Source organism: Pseudopipra pipra, chromosome 5, assembly GCF_036250125.1.
Source record: "Pseudopipra pipra isolate bDixPip1 chromosome 5, bDixPip1.hap1, whole genome shotgun sequence".
Taxonomy (NCBI): Eukaryota; Metazoa; Chordata; class Aves; order Passeriformes; family Pipridae; genus Pseudopipra; species Pseudopipra pipra.
The window spans coordinates 18,288,481-18,297,306 of record NC_087553.1 but is presented as its reverse complement, the minus strand read 5'-3'; positions in this window follow the sequence as shown (position 1 = coordinate 18,297,306).

Genomic DNA, 8,826 nt, shown 5'->3' with positions numbered 1-8,826 from the left:
TCGTGAGCTGGTATTTCCACTTCCCTCCTCTCTCCCTCAGCTTTCACCTGAAAAAGCTATCAAGTCAGTCAAAAAAACATTTTGGGTTTATTTTAAGGCATTGGCTATTTTGCAATTTAAGTCCAAATTACTTTGAAATAAAAATAGAGTTGTTTGCTTTTTTTTTTCCCCTGAAGAAAAGCAGTATTAAAACCTAATCTCCTTTCACACACGATGTAGGTGCAAGGAATTAGCATTTTCCCTGCAGAAGAATGCTGTGGGAAAGACAACCCAGACACATCTCCCGGGTTCATGGGAACTGGAGGTAAACTTGAGGACCAGCTGAGAGATGCAATAAAAAGATTGGCTTTATTCTATTGTAGGAATATCCCTTTGACTGTGACCCTGCTGTTTTAGCCATGGTTTCTCTGGGGTACATCATGCCTAACATCTCCCACTGTACATCCCTGACAGCAGAGGAAGTGCTGGCCTCCAAAGCAGTAACTGGGGTGAGTGCAGCCCTTTGTTTTTACCGGATATTTTCAGGGTAGCACAGAAAAAGCAATCACATCTGGGACCACCTCAAGGGGCTGTTGGCAAAAGTCCAGAGGCTCCATAGAAGAAGCAGCAGATTGCGGATTTCGATGCCTTGGGCAGGATGTCTGTTTCCACAATGGCTGGGGAAGGAAGCAATATAAAGGGAGATGGTCTGATAAGAGCATGGCTATGATAAAAAGACTCTGTTCAGTATTAATTTATTTCACCAAGAAGAAAGGTGCCCACAGTCACTGAGTTACAGACATTAGTCTCTTGCCTCAGTGAAAAGGGAACTGGTTAGTCCTGAGGCAATGTTAAATACTGGATTTTAAAATGAGCACAAAAATAGACAGAAAGCAGAACAGATGTGACAGACAGTGGGTTCTTCTCATCCATCCTGCAGTTTTACAGAAACTTTTTACAATACTTTTCCCAGCAATTTCAATGCTCATGGCTCTCTCCTGCTTTGCCCTGAACAAAGGAAACTTTAGCAGCTGCAAGGTGAAGCTCTGCGCTTTGTGAAATCAAGCATCACTTCCATAATAAAAACTACCATCCTTTAACTTACAAATTTGTTCTGCTGCCCTTGAATAGCTGGGAACATTCACACTAGTGAGCAGAGTGGCATAACTAACCTGCCTATAAAGAGCTTTACTAAAATGTTAAAAAGTGCTGTACCATGTGAACACTTCCCTCTTCTGGCTGCCAGCTGATCTTTATGCCATCTTGGCTTGTTTTTTTACAAAGAGGAAAAAGAGAGATTTTGGAAGTGAAGTTTAATGCTGGAATTCCCTGTATAAGAGGCTATTCACAATATGATGAATCATTACATTCTCTCACCTCCCATGGCATCTGCCCATGATGGCATGTTGTCCCACCTGTTCCCTGTTTTGGGTCGTTTCGCCTTTTCCAGGTGTAGTTTTATTTTGTCCATGTCAAATGCCAGCACTGACAGCTGCAAGGGGATGGCTGCCCCCACACTGCTTGGATTTTAAGTTCCTTCTTTGGAGAAATTCTGACAAGCTCGAAGGGAGAAGGCTAACGCTGCAGGCTGTGTCATGAGCTCCTCCTGGTGGTCAGGAATACTGTATTAACTTCCCTGTGTTTCAAGCTCAAAAATAAAAATACAGCTTTCTGACACTATGTGTTTCTTGAGTATAAAAGAGAAGAAACTGGAAACATAAAATAAACCATATATTCTGGGAGTGATGTAAAGGCTTTCATTCCTCAGTGCTTGCAGATGTGGGTAAAGGGAATGAACACATCCTTATCCCTCATGTTTATTTTTTTCCATAAAAATCAAAAGTTTCACATTTTATTCCTAGCAGAAGAAATAACTTCGTTTGCTGCAGTTTCCACTCTTGTATGATCCACAGCCAATGAAATACACCCTTCCTAAATATTTATGCCCGTTGAAGCATTCTCCATGCTGAGTCTGCAGGGCAGGAAGAGGGAAAGAGGAAGGAGTTATCCCTGTCACCTTCTGAGATTGGGATGGAACGGATAGAATGGGAAATTCTATTCTACTCAAACAGCATGGGTAAAAATATTACAGAAAGCTAAATTATAGGTCATCCTGTCTCAAGATGTTAACCAAGTCAGTTTGTTAGGCACTGCACGAGCATCCAGCATCCAACAGCTGCCATCCCAGAAAAGAGACATCACAAAGAACAAGCAGTAACACCCAAGTGAAACAACAGGGAGGAAAGAAAACAATACAATAGTTTTTGCAGAGATTGTTGCTAGCAATGGTCTCCACTCCCTTTCTGGCTAGCCATTAGAATATGATATTATGGCATTGCAGAGCATCTTCTGATTTCTTTTAACAACAAGTTATTTAAATATATGAATATGTAAATAAATGCATAAATGAAATTATATTAATTCATTATACACACTCTACTAGCCAGGTAATAGAAACAATGTTGGCATCAGATCTGCCTTTGCTCAGAGCCTTATTGTCAAAAACTGACTTGACATACTGGGAAGTTTTTAGGACGAGGCATCAGAGAGTCTTCCTCAGGGTGTGCTACCAGACCAGCATTAATCCTGCCCATCTTCAGTACAAAGCCAAGACGCCTCATGTCAGAGCTATTAAACTCAACATCTCAGATTAGAAAGACTCTTTCTAGAAATGTTTTGTCCAGGATATTCTTCTGATGACTTGGCACAGAATTGTTCGATAGCTGATCTAACATCAGAGGGGTTGTTTTTCCTGCAATCTTCAGCATCTCTTCCTTTTTTTCTCCCTTCTTCATGATCACTGTTACTATTCCACATAAGAGGTGCAAACCATGGGCTTCCAAAACCTAGTTTTTGCTCAGGTACTGTCACACAGAGAGAGAAGTGGATTACACCAGAGATCAGAGGCACAGCCTAGCTCTGTGGCAGACTGCATTCTTGTGCAGACAGTAATTACCTCAGCAGTCAATCCTCACTTCTGGGAAAAGCATGGATTAAATGAGATGCATTACACATACACAGAAATATGTGTCTTTTCTTCTGCACACCTCTAAGATACCTTACAAAATAATAGTGATGCAGGTCCTATGTTTGAAAGTCATCTAAAAGTTCCTTGTCATAACATCTCCAGGAGAGAAAAGTCTCTTTTTGTAAATTTTACTGTTACACCTTTTAATTTCCCAGCTATTGATGATGATCTTGATTGTGTTGATTTGAAAGCCCTTTGGACTGTTGAGGTTTACCAGCTGTTCACAGGAATGGCAACCTTGGGGCTCACGCTGCATCATTAATTAGCACCTTAAGATACCAACATCATTTGAGGAGACAGGAAAATCAACTAACAAGAGCTGCGCTAAGAAATGTCCCCAAAGATACAGAGAACTTGAAAAATGCAGAACGGAAGGCCAGAGAGAGCTTCCATACAAAATCACATGAATGAAAAGGACTCAGTATTTCAATGCAGAAACACTGCAAAGCATACACAAAAAACTAAGTGGAGAAAAAGTAAAAATCAATATAGATCCCTAAAATGCCCAGTGTAGCCTTCAGCTACAAAAACTAAAAATCTGTAGAAATAATCCATTTAATGCTTTTCAGACTTGTGATTTTTAACTTGCATCAAACTTGGCTGCAACAGTATACAAGCCAAAACATGAGAGAAGTTAAACAGATAAAAAGAAAAAAATTTGAAGAGTCAGTAAATATCCTCCAGTTCAGATCCTTTGCAAAATCAGCTAGAATTTGCATCCATTATACCCCAATCTTCCGAGCAGCTGATAAAGAAATTCAAGAAGAGGGATCCAGAGATCTTAAACAATTCTCCAAGAGGTCACATGGTTTAGATGTTTGGTTTAGATGTTTTTATAGAAAAGGAAATGTGTCTATTCGATGTTCTTCCATCCTGTTACTGCAGTGACTGAAATGCTGATGATTCAGTGCTAACTTGGCTTTCTAGCCAAAGCTGCTACATTATTAGGTGGCTGGAACATTGGACAAAGCTAGATTCCATGCAATTTCATTCAAGGTAAGGAAGAATGAAACAACCAAAATGACAATGGTTCAGAAAGAACCTTTCCAAAATTGCAAAATTGAGAGGTTCATTCCATATTATGCCAGTAGTGTAAGTAAAAGACTGATATGGAAAAGTAAGATTTAAATATTACTTCAAAATACAAAAAACTCAAGCTGACCCCCAGGCGTTGCACACATCATTCCAGGTACCAGCTTGGATAACTAACTCCATGTTATTTTCTGTCATTTTTATCACAGAAACATGCTTAACCTCTCCAAACCTGACATCCATGCAAAGGACAGGAAGAGGCCACTGAATTAGGAAAACACCAAGGAATCCTTCCCTGTCTGGATGCAGTCCCCAGTGGGCAGTGCCTAGAGGATGGGAGCCATCCTCTAGGATGGCCTGGTGAGACTGGTCAGACCTTAGTCTGGCTGTTGCTTATCCCCACACACAGGGAAAAGCAGGGACATCTTTTGGGGTCTCATCCCTTCCATCCTTTTCACCACATGGGCTGGCAGGGTTTGAATAATCTGCTGACTGGACAATTACTCTGCCCTTGCTGCTTCCTTCCCTCACCAGTACACCCCAGAGGCCCTTATCATATTAGCCAAATAAAGGTTAAGATATAGCAGCACAATCCAAAGCCTTCCCCCTAAATAAATTCCTGCACAGGGGAAAGCAACTCCCAGGTAGCATCACCCTATCCAGGTAGGTCATCCTACCTCCTTCCCAAAGTAGTCTAGAAAAAGTTCTGAGAGTTCTGAATGACCTTAAGTCTTGATCAAGGATCTCAAAAGAGCAAACCACAGCATCCCCTGAAAAGCCTTAGAAGCACAGACACATATTTAAAGATATGTCACTACATCAGCTGAGGCATTAACTCTACCCTCACCAAAATCATTATATGCACCATCAGTATCTGAACTGGTCAGAAATTAAAGGTAGACAAGGTGTGCAAATCTAAGCAGATTATTCCTTAGAAAAGGAAAACCACGGTGGTTCCAGCTGGAAATCAACTGGAAATCAACCCTATTTTGGCCCAGTGATTTCTATTACCTTAGTCTTTCAGGTATTAAGCCCATTCAGTGCAACTCCACAATGAAAGTGAAACAGTAAAAAATCTAGTATTCCTGTAGCTAATTGAGAAAATATTATTACATTTTTTATATATGGCTTCCCTTCTGTTTTCCACCACTAAGTACATTTTGATCTGATTGGTCAACATGGCATCTTTAAGATCTCAGGTTACACTATAACCTGTGCTTTAGTGCTTTACCTAATGACTGGAGGTACAGGCTCCACAAAATGTTTAACAGACCAGTGATTTCTTTTTGTGTTGTTCCTAATCTTTTAAGAGTCCTTTTCAGTGAACCACAAGTCTGGCACAGAATGATAACTCAGCTTTTTCTTCAAGCCATGAATTCTAAAATATAGTAAGAGTTAGCATCAGTGCAAAAAAAAAAAATCAGAAATGTCTGAATGCCCCAACCAAGTAGAAAAGAATTTAAATAAAGTATTTTGAGAGTATTGACAGCACTATTTCATTGTCAATTGAAATGTGCCATAAAAGAATTAATGAAGAAATTCTAAATCATAGCTACAGCAATAATAATAATAATGTTATTGGAGTTTGGTAGCTGACATTCTATATTGTTCAAAATTATTTGAGATAAGAGGCAACAGAAAACCAATGGCAACATAACTGAAAACAGTCTATAAGACACCAGTGCATAGCAGTGGCCCTGTATTGTGAGTACATAAAGTTTGTGTGGAGAAGAAATGTCTTACATGTGAACCATGAGTGGTACACATTAATTCCCACTCTTCAAACATGTCAGGTTTCCTACTACAAATCACTTCCTCTTACAAACCTCACTCATAAGGAGACTGTAGGGTGCATAAAATATCTTTCAGCTTTCTGTACAAACCTTAAGTGAAATCCTCTTAATATTGAAGAAAATGCAGAAACAGTGACTAAGTTAATTTCTTGTAGCACCAGAAGAGGTATGCTATACAGTGTTTTCACATTTTCCCAAAGCATCTCACTAATACCTTTCTCTGAGTGGCTGCAAAAGCCTGGGGAGAAAGCAATCCTTCACATGCCATGTCCCATTTAATGCTTGGCCTCCCTCCTAAGACTATGGCAATTCAACCTCACTTGTGGCACTTATTTTACGACAGGCACAGCTGTCCAGCAGTCTTTGCAATATGATCAACTCATTTTGATGAGCTGCACAGCTCACAGATTTTTGTCCCCCCTCCCAGTGGACCAGTAGCTGAACATGGACAGACTTGGAAGCAAAACGGTTCCTCTCGATGAGGAACCACATCTGAGTCACCAGTTCTGATGCCACTTTTAGGGCAGCTGGCACAGGAAATACCCTATGAATGCTCTCCTTTGATAGGTGCCACTCAGTGGGAACACAGAGGTCAGCTGCCTCTTGAGGAGAGGCACTTCTACACATGGGAACAGCTCTGTTAAGTAACTATTTCATGATGGAATTTAAAACTATTTCTACAAGTGCTGGTTGAGTACAGGAAAATCCTTACTGGGCCAGACCTGTAATGGAGCTATTTGAGGACCTTTTATAAAAAGGTAAAAAAAAAAAAAAAAACCTTTGTAACAAGAAATCAACAACTTAAGAAGGAAGCACATGATTTAGTATCTTCTTCAAATTAATACTAGCCTGAAGTTGCCGCCAAGTTAAACCACATTTCCACAGCCCAGATCCTATTTTAGGAGACCAGAGTAGCAGTTGATGTGAGAGTTTTGTTGACTTTTATCTGAACCAGAACAAAAAGCTGACTTGTATCTTTATGACTTATCACCAAGGTGTACAATTCATGGGCAAATGTTTCTTCCAGATACATATCACATTCTCCAAGTATGGGTGGGAACTTTACTCACAATCATTGCAGCAAAACATTTCTTACGAGAAATAAACTTTAGAGCAAAGCATCACAAACAAGCAGACTCTTTGTATACTGTTCTTTTAGTTGGCTTATATGTTCCAAAGTAGAGTATTTTTTCCAAGACCAAAGCAAATACAGCAGAAGCAGTACAGATAAATAGATCTATTAAGCCAAACACAATTCTTAAAAAATTTGCAGTATTCTAAAGACTGAATATAATTGGCTTCAGAGAAATCAGACTTTAGTCTAGACAAAGCAAACTGTCCCAGTAGCCAGCTGTTAGGTGGAAAACTATGAGCTCTGGCAATGACAGATTTCATTCACTGTCTTGATCACCAGCTGTTTTTTCTGCAGGTAAAAAACTTTAGTCATTGATCATTATAGAAACAAAGGTGTTTAACAATCCTGGTCATATCAGAAGGAGGAACAATAACATTCTGGTTTTACAGTTTCAGTCCTCATTAACTTTTGGCTTGAGATAGTTGGCATTACTTACCAGCACTAAAAGCGTAATTTCAGGGGTTCCCAGGACAATTACTTCTAGACAAAGAAAAAAATAAGTTTCTATAGAAACCAACACTCCGCATGATTGACTTCCACATATTCATGCTGCTAGTCAGGTTTCCATCATCAATCCAAAGTTCTATCTAAACAAAACAAACTGGAAAAGGTTTGGTTGAATGTGTTAACTAAAGAGCCACCAGCACAAAAGTTTCACAACTTAAGGAGGTCAGGACAAACCCTCTAGAGAAAGAGTTGAACTTCACGAAATGGACAGAAAATCAAGTCTGTAGGCACTTTACAAGGGGGTACTTTACCTAAAATGTAATAGAATACTGTTGATTAAAAAGCAAAACCAGTAACTTTAGTCTTCAGATACCAAGAGGAGTATCTTGTCCATTCCCTGACTTTAGAAATTCAATTCTTTTGTCACATTTGGTAGCCTTGAAATCTTTAAAATCCATCTTTCCCTTAGGAAAGAACAATCCAGGTAAGTATTTCCCATCCTCTGCAAACAGAAAAGCAGACAACCAGAAACTCTGACTCTTAATGGAAATACATCTCCAGCTGCTGAAGACTATCCAGTAGCATTTAAAGCAGCACTTGAGATATTTCATGTTTTCCAGTGTATTATCCTATTAGTCTCTAAACAGCAGTCACAGAAAAAATCTCTGAAGTGTAGCTGGCGAAAAACAAAAGGATAAATAGTAAAGGTGCTGATGCAGGTTTTTAGATGGGTATGAAACTTGTATTTGTGGCCCACTGAGGAGCTTTTTAAAGTCTATCACTTTAAGACCAAAACACTAGTATGAGCAGTGAGTTCAGTGTGACAAATCCAGATGAGTCTGTCTGATAGATATGCATAGGTTGTAGCATTGCTCTTCAATCACAGTGATTAAAACCTTTTCAAAAGACATAGTTGCTCTGACAGACAAACAGCTCTTTCAGATCTTTGGCAAATCTTGGGCTAACCAAATTTAAAATCAGTTTTAACTCATTAATTTAAAAGATGTAAAGACATGTCAAAATACAATGGGAACAGATTTCTGGACATATAAATGTTTCATCTTCAACACCCGTACTTGATTCATGATTTTTCCTCGTGATTTCTTACACCATTATGAAATTTGCTTTTGAAAAAGCACAGAAGTTTCTGCTTCTAAACTCTACAACACTACCATGTTTTAAACTTTAGGCCACAAAACTTTCTAGTTTGTTGAGTTTTTTAAAACTGCTTCATTAAGCAGTACATGGTTTGATGAGGTCAGCATTCTTGTCCTTTGTCTGTAAAGCAGCTGGCACAATGAAGTCCTGGTCAACCAACAGATCTCCTGGTCATTACAGTCAACCTTAAATTCTCTGTAAACTAGAAGCCAAGCTAAAAAGGAAACCTGAACAGCTGAACAGGGTTCTCCCAT